Below are 19,693 nucleotides of genomic sequence, written 5' to 3'. Positions count from 1 at the left end.
AAACACCTCTATAAAAAGAGGATCACCTTATTGGAGGAGATGGCGTAACACCGCCTGGCCTATGGCTGAATCACTGCGCTGTCGATTCTAGGCAGTAGTGGGGCGTGAATGTGTGGGTGCTCATCCACGTTGCAGCACAACATATCTTCTCCAGTGGAATGCCTGCAAACAGAGCAGCGAAAGTGGCCATTGCTCGAGTAGAATGCACTTTAGCTTTCGTTGTTAGAGGTTTGCCTGCTTTGGGGTGGCAAAACTGAATTGTAGCCGAAATCCATCATGCTATCGTTGCTTTCGTCACTGCAGTCCCTTGACGAGATTGTCCATAAAAGACTAGAAGTTGATCTGTTTTGCAAACATGCTAAGTTCGGGTGAGGTAAAACTTGAGACACCGTTTAATGTCCAAACTATGGAGAACCCTTTCAGCCGGGGTGGTTGGATTGGGGAAAAAAGTGTGAAATATGACAGGTTCATTGGAATGAAATTGAGAAGGAACCTTGGGAATGCATTTTGGGTGTGTTCTGAGAAGTTCGAACTCTCAGTGAAACGTAGAAAAGGCTGTTGTGTCGTAAAGGCCTGTATGTCACTGACCCTTCTCGTGGACATGAGAGTGAGTAACTGGAGCAATCTTCCACTTGAGAAATTTTAGGTCAGCCTTGTGAATGGGTTTGAAAGGGAGTTTCATCAGTTGCAAGAAGACCACATTTAACTGCCATTCTGGGGGAGGTGCGCGTACTGGTGGAAAAGCTCTGAACAGCCCCTTCCTTAATTGCTTCATGACTCTGGCCGAGAGATAAAGTCTGCGTAGAGCTATTGTACCTTGAAATTGCCGCAAGGTGAACTTTGAAAGATGCATGAACAAGACCTCACCTTGCCAACGAGAGGAGAGAAGTCAAAATCTGTCAAGGAGAGGCTTCAAATGGGTGTAAGTCATTTTGCCCACACAAGGAACAGAATCTTTTTCATTTGAACCTGTACGTTTTATTCTTGCCTTCCGCTCTTACTTTGGATATAATATCTCTGCATTCTTGAGTGATCTTTAAGTCTAGAAACTCAAGAGGCATGCATGCAAGTGGAAAGAGGCTGGCATAAGGTGTAGAATTTGGCCCTTGTTCATTGTCAGGAGCATTCACGTTGTTGGAAGGCATATGGGACTGGTCTCCGACAGTAGGATGCGCTGCGTAAACCAGTCCTACCTGGACCACTTGGGAGCAAATAAAAATGAGACTACAGTGTTCATCTTTCATCTTGTTGAGGACCTTGGGAATTAGTGGGAAGGGGGGGGGGGGGGGATACGTAAGCATAAATTACGGACCATCGCATCAAAAGGGCATTCATTCCCCATTCCCTCAAGACCCTGGGAGGGGGTATCGACTGCCGTAGAACTGGTATTTGGTGTTAATGTTTGTCGCAAAGAGATCCCGTGCTGGTTTCCCCTTACAGCAAGAATATTTTGTCCAGATGTAGTTGGTCCAGTTCCCACTCATGGCAACTGTCTTTGGCCCTGCTGAGAGTGTACGCTAGGGTGTTGTGTCCTTGGTTGTGAACACATGATCTGCCTTCAGGAATATCGTGTAGGCCGTGAGCCAACTCCAAAGTTCTTGGGCTTCGTGTGAGTGTTCGAGATTTGGTGCCTCCTTTTTAGTTGATATAATATATGCTAGTCATATTGTCCATATGGACCAGCGCTGAGGATCCTGCTATTCTTGGGAGAAAAGCCTGCAGGGTCAGAAAGATGGCTTTCAGTTCCAGGATGTTGATGTGCATTGTTTTCTGACGTGCCAACCACTTTCCTTGGATCTGCAAGTGGCCTCCCTAAACTTCTAGTAAAGCATCAGTGGTAATGACGAAATTGGGTACCAATGGCAGAAACGGGGAGGCTCTGTGAGGAGATCTGTAAGACCACTACTTTAGCATGTATCATCCAGTCCTCGAAAGACCCTTCTGATTTAATCCATTGGTGCTGCAGTTTTTCTTGAAATGGTCTTACCTTGAGGCATGCCAACGGGACGAAGTTGATTGTGGAAGAGATCATGCCTAGTAGTGACTGTAACCCTTATCCCCAAATATTTAAAGGTCTGGATCTCTCATGCCATGTAATTGATGGATTTCTGGCATTAATTCAGGGTCTATGGAAAACAAATGTTTTAGAAAAGTTTTATTCAACCCAAAGGTTTACCATACTCATGTAAAAGGTGAACAACATGATTTACATCTAAATTCCCTTCTATTAGAAGCAATAACATTATCAGCATACAGGAATGTTATGCCAGACGCATAGAGGAATTCGATAAGTACCCTCTCTGCCAGCTTAATTCCTTCCTTCTGTTCTCCACCCTCATCATTTCAGAAAATGGTTCAGTAGCGAAGGCACAGAATATGGATGAGAGGGGGCACTCCTGCTTCCTCCTTTGATGGATTTTGTAGGGTGTTGAAATCAATGTGTCCATTCTCTCTCTACTAACGTGTTTGTGTATAGTAATGTATCCGCCTTATCCAGTTGTCTCTGATAGTCATCTAGTTCAGAGCTGCTGTCGAAATTTCCATAGGAGAGCTTTGAACGCTTTCTCAAGATGTTCAGACATAACCATAGCCCCCATTGGATATCTCAAAGAATTATTTCTAAAATTCTCTTTTTTGTTTTAAAGATTTTTTTTTACATAGTTAAGCAGTACAGTACAAACAGTGTACCAGATCTTCTATGATTCTTAACATCATAATGTTGTTCATGAAGGTGTTTCTCAGGGATGAAAACATTTTTGCAAGATCTTAGAGAAAAATATAGAGTTTTCTCACCAAAACTTTACTCAAAGTTTTATAATCCACAGTTGACATTATTAGAGGCCTATACAGTGCTCTATCCAGGAATTTTCAATGGTGTTAGGTAGGAATATGTTCAGGGTTTCTCTCGCTGTTGTAGGGAGGCTACCCCTTTCCAATGCTGTTAAACATTTAAACTGAATGTTGGTGAACACATCCATGTATGTAATATAGAACTCAGTTGCTAGCCCATCCAACTGGTATTCTTCCCCTGGCCATTGCCTTAATCATCTCATAACTACAGCCACCATAGGTGACGCACCTAAGTTTATCGCATCCAACACCTAATGTGAGCCAAATGTATCCAGGTTCGCCTCTATCTCTTCATTGGTTGCTCTTGCTTATCATTCTGTATAATATATAAGAACGTTTTGATCCATTTCAGACTGGAACATACCACCTGCCCTTCTCATCACTAATTTGAGTTATGAATGAATCCTGAGTTATTCATTCTGGGTTAGTCAGCCATGCCAGGAAATGGTTATTTTTTTCCCCATAAGCATGTGCCTGAGACAACTATTTACCATGTTTGAAGCATCGCAGATGCTCCACTATCGCAGCATAACTATCTTTCAGTCTGTAGTATATGCCTAGCATCATGGTGCTCTATGACTTGCTGTTTCAGGTGCGTTGTCTTACATCCAATTTTTTTGTCCTCTAACGTCATGTGAACCACTTCTGTTTTTTTAATACATTGAGCTTTGACAATTGTTTTGATTTCCTTGTGACTTTTCTAAGATTGTCTCTAAATGGTTTACATTCCAAAATGGCTCCTCCCTTTAGACTATATAGCAATAGTGTTTTTTGCTTTGACCCAACTCATTGCCATTATCAATAGATTATGGGCTGACAGGGTGCAGTTTGGGTACTCTGAGTATATCACCACTGCGGAGGTCCTCCTAAAGAACAAGCCTTCAGTAACGATATATCTGTAAGAGACATATATTAGTTATAGATTCCTTACCTTAGAATTACCCCCAGGCGTCAGACTGGATTGGGAAAATTTGGCTTCAGCAGTACCCCCTGCGCGTCGGCAGGTGGCGTCGGTCGACTCTGTGTTCGTCGTTCGCATCGTGATCGCCGGAATGACATTGCGGTATCTACATAGACACCACCCCTGCGCACTGACGTCAGTTCTTTAAACAACATTTCACGCCAGAAGCACAGAGCCATGCAAGACATTGACCACTGGTGCACAAAACTAGGGCCCTGAAAGGCAGTCCCTTATTCTAGAAGTCAGTTCGCAGAACGGGGAAGAAGGGTGGGGTGGTAAGGAGTCTATAACGAATATATGTCTCTTACAGATATATCATTACCGAAGGTAAGTAACTTGTTCATCCGAAAGAGACCATTAGTTATAGATTTCTTACCTTAGAATAGATACCCCAGCAATACCAACCCTGGAGGTGGGTCTGCAAACTAAGTTCACACCAGAAAGTCCTGGAAAACTGAAGGGCTAAAGAATACGTCTCACCGGACTTGACCATCCAGGCAATAGTGCTTAGTGAACATGTGCAGTGATGCCCACGTGACTGCCTGGCAGATGTTACTAGGGGGTACTCCACGTCCCAAAGCAGTAGTGGCTGCCTTCTCCCTGGTGGAATGGGAGCGCAACCCTACTGGAGGTTACTTTTTTGCCAAGGAATAACACCATTTAATGCAAAGAATGACCCACCAGAAGATGGTTCGTTTTTGCACGGCCCAACCTTTATTGGCGCCCACATAGCCAACAAAGAGTTGATCATCCACCCGGAATTGTTTTGTGCAATCCAGATAAAATGATAGTGCATGTTTTGGATCCAGACGGTGGAGCCTCTCCTCCTCTTTAGAAGGCTGCGGGGGTGGGAAGAAGGTGGGCAAAGTGATGGTCTGTCCTATGTGGAAAGAGGTAACCACTTTGGGAAGAAAAGAAGGTCGAGTTCGAAGGACAACCTTGTCCGGATGAACAGCAAGGAATGGAGGTTCAGAAGAAAGAGCCTAACGTTCACTGACCCTGCGAGCAGAGGTGATGGCAACCAGAAAAGCAGTCTTTACGGTCCAGAGTCTGAGAGGACAATTATGTAGTGATTCGAAAGGAGCACACATATAGTAGGTTAAGACCAGACTCAAGTCCCACTGGGGCATTAAGAAAGGAATAGGAGGAGAGAGGGTAGTAATAACCTTAAGAAATCTATTTACAATAGGGGACTTGAAAAGAGAAGGCTGATCAGGAAGGCGAAGAAAGGCCGAAATGGCTGATAATTAGCCTTTAAGGGTGCCCAGAGCAGAGCCCTCCTGGGCCAAAGAAAGAAGGAGAACCTCTGAAAGAGGGGCAGGAAGGGGATCCACAGCCTTTGCTGTGCATCATTCCACAAATTTGTTCCATCCACTGGTGTATACCGTTTTAGTGGTGGGACCCCTGTCAGCCAAGATGACATTACAGACTTCGGGAGGAAGGTTAAAAGCGGCCAACTTTCGCCGCTCAATCGCCACGCAAGGAGGTGGAGGCTGGACAGGTTCGGGTGGAGGACCGTCCCATGCTGCTGCGACACAAGATCCTCCCGAAGAGGCAGTCAGATCGGAAGATCGAGGGCCATATTCAAGAGCTCAGGATACCAGACTCTTCGTGACCAAACCGGAGCCACAAGAATGACTTGGGGCCGGTCCTGCTTGATCTTCTTCAGCACTCTGGTCAGAAGTGGTTTAGGCAGAAAGGCGTATAGAAGACTGCAATTCCACTTGCGACGAAATGCGTCGCCGAGGGAGTGCCGCCTTGGAAATTCCAACTCCCAGAACTGCTGACATTGCGCGTTCTCTTCGGTAGCGAACAGATCTAACCAAGGCTCTCCCCATTGCTGAAAGAGACCTTGCACCACCTCTGAGTGAAGACCTCATTTGTGATCCATCATGCACCGGCGGCTGAGTTCATCCGCCATGGAGCTCAGGGAACCTGCCAGGTGTTTAACCACCAGGGACATGCCCTGATGTTCCAGCCACGTCCAGAGGCAGAGAGCCTCTTGACATTGAGTCCACGACCCACCACACCCTGTTTTTGCAGAACCACATGGAGGTGGTGTTGTCCATGGACACCTGCACTACTCTCCCTTTGACAGAAGGAAGGAATGCTTTCAGTGCAAGACAGATCACCCGGAGCTCCAGCAGGTTGGTGTGGAGCCCAGACTCCGCCTCAGACCAGAGGCCTCTGATCTCCGCCTCTCCCATGTGGCCGCCCCATCCCAGAAGTGACACATCTGTCACCACTGTGAAGTCTGGTTGTGGAAGGGAGAGGGAGAGGGAGCGGGATCTGCCATTGACCCAATCCTGGTTCATTAGCCACCACTGCAATTAGTGGCAGTGCCCTCCGAGATCTGGTCGATATCAGAAAGATTCCGCTGATGATGCGCCCACTGGAACTTCCGGTCCCACTGCAGAGCCCGCATATGCCACCTGGCATAGTCCACCAGCAGGATGCAGGAGGCCATGAGGCCCAGCAGCCTCAGGGTCATCCTCACCGAAACCCGGGATAGAGGCTAAAACATCGGCATCATGGCACAAATGTCCCAGACTCGCTGCTCGGGAGGATAGGCCTGAAACTGCGCTGTATCCAGACTGCTCCGATGAAAGGGAATCAGGTGCAACTTCGGCATGTTGGTAGTGAACCCCAGCGAGTGCAGGAGGTCCGCCGTAGTCCAGAGGTGGGAATCGACAGCCTGGGGGGTACTCGTCTTCAACAGCCAGTCGTCGAGATAGGGGAAGACTGGAACACCTGATCTGCGCAGATGAGTGTTCACCACCACCATCAATTTCGTGAACACCCGAGGGGCACTGGTAAGGCCAAAGGGGAGCATGGTCAACTGAAAATGCTCGTGTCCTACCATGAACCGTAGGTAATGCCTGTGTGCCGGCAGGACAGGGATGTGAAAATAAGCGCCCTGCAAGTCTGACGCTACCATCCAGTCTCCAGGGTCTAGGGCAGACAAGATCTGAGTCAATGTCAAAATTTTGAACTTCTCCTTCCGGAGGAAGCGGTTGACATCCCGGAGGTCTAAGATAGGACACAGGCCTTTGTCCATCTTGGGTACCAGAAAGTAGTAGGAGTAGAAACCACGACCTACTCCTGGGACAGGGACGCGCTCAATAGCTCCCTTGGCCAGGAGAGCCGTAACTTCCTGACGGAGAAGGGCCAAGTGACCCTCCAACGTGCGATGGAACGTAGGTGGGATAGATGGAGGGGTAGTCTCGAAGGGGAGGGTGTAGCCCTTTCGGACTATCTGCAAAACCCACCTGTCCGACGTGATGTTGTGCCAGTGGGGGAGGTGATGGCAGACCCTGCCGCCCACTGTCAACTGGTGGCCCTGAATGGTCAGACTGAGCAGGTTTGGAGGATGCTGCACAGGGGGCACTGGTGGACTGGCCCGCCCGCAGTTCCCCAGAACCAAGGCACTGGGTCCCACGTCTCTGGCCGTGCAGAGGATGAGCAGCTTGCACCGGCCTGTGGCCCTGGGTGGAACGTGGTGGGGAACCCCTTCCGTAGCCTCGAAAGGGGCGAAAAGCATACTACACCGGGCGCGAGGTGGTAGCGAGGCCCAAGGATCTGGCCATAGCCCTAGATTCCTTGAAGCGCTCAAGCACGTTGTCTGCCTTGTCGCCAAACAGGCGAGGGCCATCAAAGGGCATGTCCAAAAGGGTCGATTGGACATCCCCGGAAAAGCCAGTGGACCTCAGCCAGGCGTAGCGTCTCAGGGCTACTAATGTAGAAATCGTCCTACGCAGCGAGTCGGCAGTGTCCAGCCCACAGCCAATGGCAAACTTTGCTGCGTCTGTACCCTCGACAAGCGAACAGGAGAGTACAATCCGGGCCTGCTCCGGGCACTGTGGCAGCACTTGAGCAACTGTGCCCCAGACGGAGGGGGAATAACTGCCCAAGAGACATGCAGTGTTTACCAACCGCAGTCCAAAGCTGGTGGAAGAAAACCTCTTCTTCCAAAGATGGTCCAGCTTCTTGGATTCCCTATCAGGGGGAGCAGTAGGGAGCGTGCCTTTTGAGGTTGAGGTTGAGGCTTGGACCACCAACCTCTCAGGAGTAGGGTGTTGGGAGACGAAAAGTGGGTCGCCCACAGCCGGGAAGTGGTGTCGGGAAATCATCCTGTCCGCAGGAGCCCCTGTGCTGGGCTTGGACCAAGTTCCAAGGGCTTCATTGAAAGGCAGCAGAGGCTGCGAAGAGGCTGCTTCCGGCTGAAGCACCTCAGTCAGGAGGTTAGTCCTGACTGCCACCGTAGGAAGCTCAAGGCCCAAGGCCTCAGCCGCCTTACGCATCACCGCAGCATAGGAGGCTCCCTCTTCCGTGGCCACGGTAGGGGGAAGAAAGCATACCAGGGTCCGGGGATGTATTAAGACCACTGGCTTCACCCAACTCCTCCCTCCAGTCCTGCTCCTCTAGCTGGTCTGCTAAAGGGTCAAAAGACCCCTCCAAGTCCTCCTCATCCTCTCCTGGCTGCCACTCAGGGCAAAAAGGAATGCCAAGGATTAACAACAGTACAAAAGAACCCCCCGGTACCGGCTTCGGTACGTGACCGTGTCCATGTCGGTGGGGAGGCCGGGTTCGACGGCGGCCAGGGACACAACTGGCGTCGGAAGCGGCAGAGGTGTTGTCAAAGGAATTGGCGTCAGGGGAAGTGTCGTAAGGTGGACCGGTGCTGATCGAGATCCAGGTCTGGATCCCCGGGGGCCCTGCGGCACCTGAGCCGCTGGCATCGAAGGCCTAAAGCCCCCCGCAGAGTCCGCGGGGCCCAAAGGAACACCAGCAGAGTCGGGCTGCCCAGAGATGGAGTGGAGAGCTTCGTAAAATGCATGAAGCTGGGCAGGGGACGCTCCGGCTCCCGGGAAGGGAGGGAAGCTCAGAGCCGTCCCAGCTGGCCTCCTGGGTGGAGCCGAAGGATGACCACCTTCCGCGCTCAGTCAGCCGACGGGTGGGGAGAAAGCGAAGAGCGACTGTGCTTCTTCGCCTTTTTCTTGCGCTTCGACTTACCCAAAGACTTCGCCGATTAATGGTGGTGGTGACTCTGCAACCTCCCTCTCGATGGGGACCTCGAGCGGCGTGGAGCAGGCTGCTGGGCCTCCAGAAGCTTTCAGCACCGCTCCAGCAAAGACTTTGGGTTCATGGCCCTACAGTCTGAGCACTATTGTTCTTTGTCCACCTCAAATTCTATTTCCATGAATGACACCAAGTGGCAAACCCAAATTAGGGTAATCCTTTCATATGAGGACAACCAGTTTCAAATATATTTCCACTCCATCTACAATGTAGTTTTCCACCTCAATTTTCATGAAACATGTCTCTTCAAATATGAATGAATTTAATATCTTTTAGTTGCACACCCATTCCTCTAAGAATTTAAATGAATACTGTGTAACGATTCAAGGAGAGCACATGTTTACTATTCCTATTGATTTCCCAGTAAGACTAGCTTGTAAGCTTTTATTGACCACCTCTCTCCACAAACTGTCCTCACCTCTACGAATCCCATTCCCATCTTTGCACATTTCTTGATAGGACCCAATACTCTCAAATTAAACATTTATCAACTACCTATCCCCAGACTGTGACAGCAGGTTTTTTTCTGATTAACTGAGAAGACGACTTACAGGGTAGCATGAATGCACCTAGACGCTGGTTATCTGGCTGCTTAACTAGGCAGTCTAATCTCATTTCTAATCCTTAAATTACAAAACAAAAGTCAGAGACTATCAAACTCCCTGGTGATCTCAATATGTCCTACTCAGCTCATTGTATAAATAACACACACACACTTTTTTACCTCTATGTTTTACCACCCCTCCTGTGCTGGACATAACACACCAGAGTAACCTAGGCACAGCGTCCTTTACAGTTATTCTGCTGCTCTTGATGTGAGTTTTGGTAGTTCATCCTCTTCATTCCTAGGCTATCCAGAGTCTGATCCTTAGGAGACTCCCAGAGTAATACAACTCTTCTCCACGGTTCTCTTCTCACTCCACAGTGAGTGCTATGGCTGCCTCCAGGGCTGCCACCCTTTTTGCTTTCGCTTTCATACTTGTTGCTCATTTGACATTCCTTTGACTTTGTCTTAATATGCATTTTCTCTTAGGAGTGTTCAGTTCCTCCAGTGGGCGCCATCTGTGCCTGCTAATATTCCTTTAGTGAGTCCAATACCTCTGTTGGCACAGTGCAAAATGTGAGTTGGCATCCATCATGACCTTGAGCCTGGTAAGGAACAGCAACGAGTACTGCATGAAGGTCCCTATCAAGCATCTCTTTTCTGTTCGACTGCTGCCTTGTAGTCCAGGAAAATTGCAACAGATCAAAGAGCTGATTTTTACTTTCTAGACTATTGTATTATGGGCGGAAGAGGTGTGTTGCAGTAGCCAGGGCGGCTGACTCTGGAACACGGGGGCTCACGGTTTGATCCCCAGCGCTGGCTTCAGCTTAGCCTAGCACCTTGTGACTCTGGGCAATGGCTCGCTTAATCTTCCCGACAGCCCCCAGCGCTGGGACACTTTGCGTGAGGTATATGCGTGCTTTACAAATGTTGGTATTAATATTATTATAATGTAACTGTCTGACTAGCATTGGTGTGGGTGCTAGTCCATGTAGAGCCAAGGTCCAGGGTCTCACAATCTTGTTCTCAGTTTTCAGCTGAACAGTTAAAGCAGCATTGCCCTTCCCCCTTCACCTCACTGCCTCATGTTGCTGCCGATCTTCAAAACAGGTCTCCTCTCTACACTAGGTTTCAAAGCCTTACTGCTCACCCCAACCCGATTTACTGGTGGTTAGAGCCATCTCCAGCAAGAGCATGTCTCCACTTCATGTCATAGCCGGAATGCGCACACGCATCCCACTAAATCAAGCAACGGCAAGAGATGGTGACTCCAAGGCACCACCTGGCATCCAGCGGGCCAGGGGCTCAGCAATACAAAAGCTGACTCTCACCACTCAGCGGTCCTGATGAAGTCCAAGGATGGCTCTTCTGCGGCAGCCCATCTCTCCTCATACACCATGGGCTGTACAAGTTGTTTGCAAGCACCAGGATTGCCATCCTGGATCCCAGAAAAATATCATTAGTATTTTTCATCCTCGCCAAGCAGCTAAATTCCAACACAGTTCTGCATTCACAGATACATCCACTGTGTTGGTTCTGGGGCTGTGTCAGATAACATTTTTATAGATATCAGCTGGCCTGGCAGAAGCTTAATTTAGCATGTTCTGCTAAATGTGCATCCAGCCACACCCGCACTGTGATTTCATTATTAAGTCCACCACTGCAACACTCTATGATGAAGCTTAATATGACGAATGGGAAATACTTGAACACAGTGGATCAGGTGACACAAGTACTGATGAAACAACCATGCTGTGATGAGAGATATCTTGAAATGTATGACCATGTCCTTACGGATCATGATTATAATCAGTAGAGAGGCAGTCACATCCAATGATACATATCAAACATAGTTACATCCAAACAGGAAACACATCTTTAATCACTGACAAACTAAGATCTGACACCTGAGCAATCACTTGCTGCAGGGAGATTTGAGCCTGTGACGTGAAGAGCAGGAGCGATTCGGGATCTAGAAGTAAAAATACAAGAACTTATGCAAGCAACCTATGGACAACCGGTTGAAGCAAGTAGAATAGAAATTCACGGAATAAATTGTCATACCAGTTTTGTAATGATGCAAGAGTTTGTCTCAAGCACCATAGCAGCTGGGAAATGACAGAGTAGAAAAGGAAGAAAATAAAGCCGCAAAAGAGAAGACTATTATAAACTTACTACAAGCACTGTTCAGATATGCACTGTTCACATAATGAATAATGGGGTGCCCGCTTAAAAATAGAACAATACAATAGAATAGATACCAGCAATACTCACAGAAATGTGGTTCTAAACAAAAGCTGCTGAATCCAGTGATGGGTCCTGCAAGTTATAGGTTTCAGGAGACTGATCTGAGCAGGCATGAGACCAGCTGAAAAAACAGAAAAAACAAATTAAGTATGTTCTGGTATGAGAGAAAGTAAAAATAATGCTACAGAAGTACAAGACTTGAAGGACCCAGGTTTCGCCTAAAACTAGTACAGAGTAGCTGTAGTGTTAAATGTTTCACCCAGATTCAGTATCTCTTTAAGGTAACCATGTTGGTGCTCATCACCATAACACCTTGCTTCTCTTTGTTATCTTGTAACCGAGCTTGGCCTTACAAAAATTGCGAAGGCAAGTACAGACAATAAAATGTATATGCAAGCCCTACGAATTGCTGTCAATTAATCTTTTCTTCCCTCTTTGTTTTTACGGACTTCATCAATACTGCCTGTATTTTTCTTTTTAAATGCTTTCAACTGTATATTGAATTAATTGGATTACTATTCATAACAATTGCAACGTTAGAAAAGTTTCAAAGAAAGTATGAAACACAGATTGGCTACTCAACAAAAGCATAATAACTATGCATTTGGGCTCAACGTTCTGCTCTAAACGTTGTTTGTAGACTCACTAGGTTTATCAGAATAAATTGACGGCTTTTGATTTGACACATCTGCTCTTTAACAGGTAGTGTTTCAGGTGCTTGATAAGTAAGAGCAACAGGTCAAGAAACAAGGCACATTACTACAAGAACGCTTAAAAGAATTGAGGAGGGGCCGAAAAACACAGACAACCAAAAACAATTAGGTTAATGCAAATTTAAAGTTAAATGGAGCTTTGCAGCAGTAAGAAACAAACACTGGCAACGCCAACAGGTTAGCCTGGCTTTAAAGGAATGTTGTAGCCATGTGTAGCATTACAAGAAGATAGCATGGGAATGGATATATATTTGTATGGAAGCATGGAACTGTAGAATAATACTGGTGTAGGTTACAAGGGGATGGGACAGTAACACAGTCAAGCCAGAACTAAAAATCCATACTGGTTAATGACTGCCCTACTCCCATCTGTGTGGCTGGCAGAGTAAACACCATAAAATATCCAGTTATATAAGATACTTTAATAGAATTACAATGTAATGTGTGTGACACTGATATAGTTCAAGCTCAGGCAGCTAGATAAACAAAATAATCACAGAGGTATTGAGAGTAAGCAACCTCTGTCCGATCAAAAAGTGTACTCCTCTCAGCCAAGGGGCGATTTAGACTCAGAAAAAGAAGTATCCATGCCAGCATAATCAAGTTAATCCAGGAACTTTTTCAAATCTATGTCCGATGCAAACATACGTGTGGAACCATTCAGAGGAACTCAATATTTCCACGGATCAGCAAAAGAAAATTTCATGTTCATGGCTCAGCCTTAGTCTAGGGGCCAAAAAGGCTTTCCTAATGTCCTCTGATGTTTTCAAGAAATCTTGGGAGATATAGATCTTGTGACCATTCCTGATGGAGTGGTTATTTTTTCTCATATAGTTCAGTAGGGGGGCCCACAATCCTGAGATTGATTCGAGACTTGGTGTATTGTAAAGAGCAAATGGGGATTTATGCAGAAGAGCTACCTGTCACCTTAAGACTAAAAGACGTTTGGGCACCGCTTTCTAAGTTTCTGCTCGAAAAACCAAACTTGCACTGATCTCAATGAAAATTTGCCTAGACAGGTATAACACAATAAGGTAGATTACATAAAACTCTGGAGGCAGAACTGTGTTATGGAAATTGTGCACATGCTCAAAATGCTCTACTTGCTGAATGGGGAAAGTTGGGGTGGAGGTGCGGCTGGGCCTGTTTTATGGTATGGAGAAAATTGTTTGCGCCTTTCACTCTATAATGTCTGTTTACAGGCTTAGCCCTTCGGTACTCTGTATATTGTATTTTGCAAACTGACAAAAAAATTATATTTTTCAATAACATAGTTCAGTAGGAGTTGTGTGTGCTGGAATCTGAAACGTTTACACACAATTGGTTTGAAGACTTTTTATTTGGATTTAGACAGACCGGGCCCTATGAGCTCTTCACAGTCTTTTTGAAAGGATAAGCCCATTATTTGAGGAATCCATGTCTCCATGAATTTGATACAAGCATTAAAGTCCTGGTACTCTGACCCTTCATGTAAGCCAAAAATGCAAATGTTGCCCCTGCTATACCTGTCTTCCGAATCTGCTATTTCTCCACCAAATGTGAGAAACCTGTTCATAAGAGTAGCACCCTGTTACAGATGGGAAGATTCTCAGTTCTCCAGGCTGCTAATTCGGTTCTCCATCACTGCAATTCTGCTGTGGATCTGCTTAACCTCATTTTAATCATAGTAATGTCAGTTTGCATGTCGTCTGTATTGTTCATAATGGAGGTGGCCAGATCATGTACTTCTTCTAGTTTCTTAAGTATCGCCTCCATGGTAGAGAGCGACTCAGATTTGGGTAAACAAATGTGAATGACATATCCTCTTCAACCTCATCCTCACAAGTGGTTGTAAAACTATACTCTGCAACTGGAAAAGCTCCACCAAAATCTCCTTCCAATCTTGGAAAGAACGGTTATTCTACGCAAGAGGAGCAGATAACATCACATTAGAGCAATTCGCTTGGAGAACGAATACCGGACACATATGGGATAAACTAGACCTTTAGCTTAATCAAATTAAGCCTCTGTGAATATTGGACACATTACTAATATCGGTAGTTCTTCAATAATGCTCGAATTTCTCTACGCCTTAGTGTGTTATCATTTCCCTTCCTTTATACTATATTCTTCTTTCTCTCTCATCTAATTTCAAAATATTTATTAATACACAACCTTGTTGATAACCTTCAATACTATATAGAAATGCATAACTAACTGCAACACCAGTGATTGTATACGTTGTTTTTTTTAGGTTCCCCAATATATGAATGACTTATGTTCAATTTTCTTAAAGCCAATGAAACATTCCAAAATAAAAATAAAAAAACATGTACTCCTGGCGCCCAACATGTGGTCATAGCCAAAGCCCTCTCCTGGTGATTCTCACATAATTGTCTGGCGATAATTGCAGTGTCAAGTCACAGTATAAAAATGATACAGATATAAAGTGATCATGAATTGGTACATTTAACTACATGAATGCTAATCAAGCAGTTGTCACATACATGACTGGACCATAAAAAAACACAAACATGGTTGGTTGCAAAACACGTACACCTTACATTATACAGGATGACAGTTTCAGCACAAGACACTTTCAAATAAACTGCAAGGCAACGTTTCTAACAGTGATGTCTTGCTTCAAAAAGGTCAATAGAAGAGCAATTTGGTAGGATCATCCTGAGGATAAGATATAATTGATGAGAGGCTGGAAGACTTCCACACATGAAACAGAATGCTAAAAACCAGTAGACAAAACTGGGAGGCAAAGTCAAGGAAAAATTAACAAGCACTGAGGAAGCATCCCCACAGAAAAGGAACAAACGGAAGAACCACACATGAGAGGCTAGGACAACCTTCACGGCATAGACTCAAGAGTATATCAACCTAAAAAATAAAGATCATAAAGTTCTTCTTAGAGCAGAGAAGGGAACAAAGACCCACAGGAATGTTTATTTAGATAGTATTCAGGACCATTGAGCTTTCGAAACTGAGTTCATCTTCACTCCTAAGGAGAGTCTTTTGATAGCAATTAAAGAAGCAATGGCCGCCTTAGATTGCCTGGTGTTTTTTGCAAGCAGGTTAGTAGGAATTATGCCCAAGATATAACAAGCATTTGCAATGCAATAGGTCTCGCATTAGGAAAGTTTGAGCTATTGGTATTGTAAATGACAAATTTAGTATTTATGTGTTGGCTTTGAAACTAGCTAAATTAATAGCTTTGTCATTTACAATGACAATAGTTTTAACTTTTGCAAATGTGACACCTATAGCATTTGTAATGCAATATGTGTTGTATTTATATGACTTAGATGTATTGATATTACAAATAACAATGGCTTTTATACTTAAATAAAAGTTATTGTAATTTATAACTTTTGTAAATAACTTTTGTGAAGATTATGTTCAGTGTATTTTATTGTGACGAAAATCAAAGTACAGAAGTGAAATATTGACATCTTTTGGTGACATTTATAATAAAGGTTGAAACATGGGGAGAACATATTTGAACCAGTTGTTGTTGAATGGTCGCACAGATTGATGCTGTGGTGAAGCTCAGTGATGTTATGGTGGCGACGAGTAATGCTGTGTCGTTCAGTGATGCTGTGGTAGTGCATAGTGATGTTGTGGTGCTCCTGAGTGATGCTGTGGTGATGCAATAGATAGAGTGAGTCTGATATATAGATAGAGTGAGGGCGATAGATAGAGAGAGGGTGATAGATAGAGAGAGGGCGATAGATAAATAGAGGGAGGGCGATAGATAAATAGAGGGAGGGCGATAGATAAATAGAGGGAGGGCGGGCGATAGATAAATAGAGTGAGGGAGATAGACAGACAGATAGATATAGTGAGGGCGATAGATAGATAGACAGATAGCGTGATTGCGATAGAGTGAGGGCGATAGATAGTGAGGGAGATAGATAGTGAAGGCGATAGATAAGAGTGAGGGCGATAGATCGAGTGAGGGCGATAGATAGAGCGAGGGCGATAGATAGATAGATAGAGTGAGGGCGATAGATAGATAGAGTGAGGGCGATAGATAGATTGATAGGTGAGGGGTGATAGATAGAGTGAGGGCGATACATAGATTGATAGAGTGAGGGGCGATAGATAGAGTGAGCGCGATAGATGTATAGAGTGAGGTTAATAAATAGATACATGGATAGATGGATAGATGGGTAGATAGATAGCTAGATGGATAGAGTGAGGGAGATAGATAGAGTGAGGGCGATAGATAGATAGAGTGAGGGCGATAGATACAGTGAATGCGATAGACAGATAGCTAATGGTTGTGTGTGGTTGTGTGTGTGGTTGTGTGTGTTGTGTTTGGGGTTGTGTGTGTGGTTGTGTGTGTTGTGTTTGGGGTTGTGTGTTGTGTGTGTGGTTGTGTGTGTGTGGTTGTGTGTGTGTGGTTGTGTGTGTTGTGTTTGGGGTTGTGTGTGGCTGTGTGTGTTGTGTTTGGGGTTGTGTGTATGGTTGTGTGTGTAGTTGTGTGTGTGTGTGTGGTTGTGTGTGGTTGTGTGTGAGGTTGTGTGTGGGGGTTGTGTGTGTGGGGGTTGTGTGTGTGGGGGTTGTGTTTGTGTGGGGTTGTATCTGTGTGGGGTTGTGTGTGTGTGGGGTTGTGTGTGTGTGTGGGGTTGTATGTGTGGGGGGTTGTGTGTGTGGGGGGGTTGTGTGTGGGGGTGTGTGTGTGGGGTTGTGGGGTTGTATGTGTGTGGGTGTGTGTGGGTGTGTGGGTTGGGTGTGGGTGTGTGTGGGGTGCGGGTGTGTGTGGGGTGCGGGTGTGTGTGTGGGGGGTTGTGTGTGTGGGGGGGTTGTGTGTGTGGGGGGTTTGTGTGTGGGTGAGGTGTGCGTGTGTGTGGGTGAGGTGTGCGTGGGTTGTGTGTGTGGGGTTGTGTGTGGGGTTGTGTGTGTGTGTGGGGTGTGTGTGTGGGGTTGTGTGTGTGTGTGGGGTTGTGTGTGTGGGGGGTTGTGTGTGGGGGGTTGTGTGTGGGGGGTGTGTGTGTGTGTGTGTGTGGGGTTGTGTGTGTGGGGTGTTGTGTGTGGGGTGTTGTGTGTGGGGGGGTTGTATCTGTGTGGGGTTGTGTGTGTGTGTGGGGTTGTGGGTGTGTGGGGTTGCATGTGTGTGGGGTTGTATGTGTGTGGGGTTGTATGTGTGGGGGGTGGGGGGTTGTATGTGTGGGGGGTGGGGGAGTTGTGTGTGTGTGTGGGGTTGTGTGTGTGGGGTTGTGTGTGGGGGGGTTGTGTGTGGGTGGGGTTGTGTGGGGGTTGTGTGTGTGTATGTGGGTGTGTGGGGTGTGTGGGTGGGGTGTGGGTGTGTGTGGGGTGTGGGTGTGTGTGTGGCGTGGGTGTGTGTGGGGTGTGGGTGTGTGTGTGGTGTGGGTGTGTGTGTGTGGGGGGGTTGTGTGTGTGGGTTTGTGTGTGGGGGGTTGTGTGTGGGTGAGGTGTGCGTGTGTGTAGGGGGTTGTGTGTGTAGGGGGTTGTGTGTGTGTGGGGTTGTGTGTGTGTGTGGGGGGGTTTGTGTGTGTGTGGGGTTGTGTGTGTGGGGGGGTTGTGTTTGTGTGGGGTTGTATCTGTGTGGGGTTGTGTGTGTGTGGGGTTGTATGTGTGTGGGGTTATATGTGTGGGGGCTTGTGTGTGTGTGTGTGTGTTGGGTTCTGTGTGGGGTTGTGTGTGTGTGAGGTGTGCGTGTGTGTTGTGGGGGGTTGTGTGTGGGAGGTTGTGTGTGTGTGTGGGGTTGTGTGTGTGTGGGTGTGTGGGGTGTGTGTGTGGGGTGTGTGTGGAGAGGAGAACAATCTGTGCACTGTCCCTTTAAAACAAGAAGAGCAAATAATGGACAACATTATTAGCATAAAAGTACTTTCATATATATTCAGGTTATGGAAAGTTCGCAACTCCACTCAAACATGAGGGTATGAAACTTAGTCACCAAAGAGTCCAAATTCAGAGTCTTCAATAAATCACACGTACCTATACGGGGAAGTGTAATTTTATTTTACCGGCTTCTATACAAACACGTGCATTTACTTTATGCAGTCGATTCCATTCTATTAATAAACACATTACATCGCCAATTGGACATCGGGAATAAAAAGGTTTATCAAGTTCATGGAAGAGTATAACCTTTGGAACACGATCATCAAGTGGCAAAAGTACGTGCTTTTATAAGTAAAATTTGTACAGTATAAAATTAAGTTTTGCATCTTTTTCCTACTGATTCTTTTTAAACATTTGCTATATAAAGTTGTACACTTTTTATATGGAAAATGGGTCAGCTCTAGTAAAAAAGATATGGATGTTAGGGTTGTTAATTTGCACATGGTAGGTAAAAAGACAGGAGGATTTTTTGGCATTCCTGGGTAAAAATAAATACAAAGAAATTGGTGGGCTAGCACTATTTACTTACTACTGTCAACGCAGATTTCTTTAAAAACATCAATAGTTTTAAATGGCATCTCTGAGACTAGCCGATCATGGTGCATGCATTCTGCAACGCCACCGCGACAAAGTAGAACTGCAAAAAGAGTGACTTTTGCTTGACACCCGAAAATGGAATACTCTTAGTTTTCAGTGTGTACATTATTTAGACACTGAAAAATATATATCTATCCCTAATTACGTGTGCGCAAACAATCTACCATGGCACTTAGTGAGTTTAGCACTACTGGTACACCCATGGAAACATATATACACACCCGACTTCAGGGGGTTGTTTCTTGCACTCATTCCCTTGCAGTATCGAAGCAAGGGCCGTACACGGATCGGGGGTTGTTGAAGCTACTCGTATGACCAGTAATTTTGTAAACATGGCTCCCGTGGGCGGCTGCAGGGTGCCGCGGGTCTCCGAGCGGGAGAGAGCCTGGGACCGGGCGGAGGACTGAACAACTGTGGGGAGGTAAGCACATGACGCGAGCATGACGAAGGTACAGCCCGGGTGGTGCACCAAAGATCTAGCGCGGTTAAGTTCAACCAAGCCAAAGCCCGCCCACGTTACCGTACTCACCAGCGTGGGTCCCATTCATAGAAATTACAGCTGGCTTCGGACCTGGGTTCCGAGACCCCTCTGGGCCAGAAGTTTGTGGAACTAGGAGTCGCTCAGTAACAAACTTAACATCTCGGCACTCTGAGTCCATAAAACCCGCCCACTGGTGAAAGACGGACGCGTGCAGCAGCTAAATACTATGCCAAGAGCAGATACATTAACAATAAATCTACCCACCCGGGGTGAAGAGGCGCACTCCAATGTTCTACTCTTTTTAAACTGTTTTAACAAGGGTGCAACACTTGTAACGTGTGTTGGCTACACATGTATATACA

At 46.1% G+C, this 19,693-nt stretch overlaps 1 protein-coding gene across 3 annotated transcripts in view; it reads right to left on the bottom strand.

The window, feature by feature from the left end:
- The window catches only part of LIN28B (lin-28 RNA binding posttranscriptional regulator B), a 1,177,402-nt gene that overhangs the window by 972,298 nt on the left and 185,411 nt on the right, over positions 1 to 19,693 (bottom strand). For all 3 annotated transcript variants that reach the window (XM_078648451.1, XM_078648450.1, XM_078648452.1), the window contains exon 2: positions 11,709 to 11,802. The gene's annotated coding sequence lies outside the window, so the exon portion shown is untranslated. The remainder of the gene's footprint in view (positions 1 to 11,708; positions 11,803 to 19,693) is intronic.

The sequence above is a fragment of the Lissotriton helveticus genome, chromosome 6 (genome assembly GCF_964261635.1).
Source record: "Lissotriton helveticus chromosome 6, aLisHel1.1, whole genome shotgun sequence".
NCBI classification, from domain to species: Eukaryota; Metazoa; Chordata; class Amphibia; order Caudata; family Salamandridae; genus Lissotriton; species Lissotriton helveticus.
This window is presented reverse-complemented; position numbering and strand designations above follow the sequence as displayed.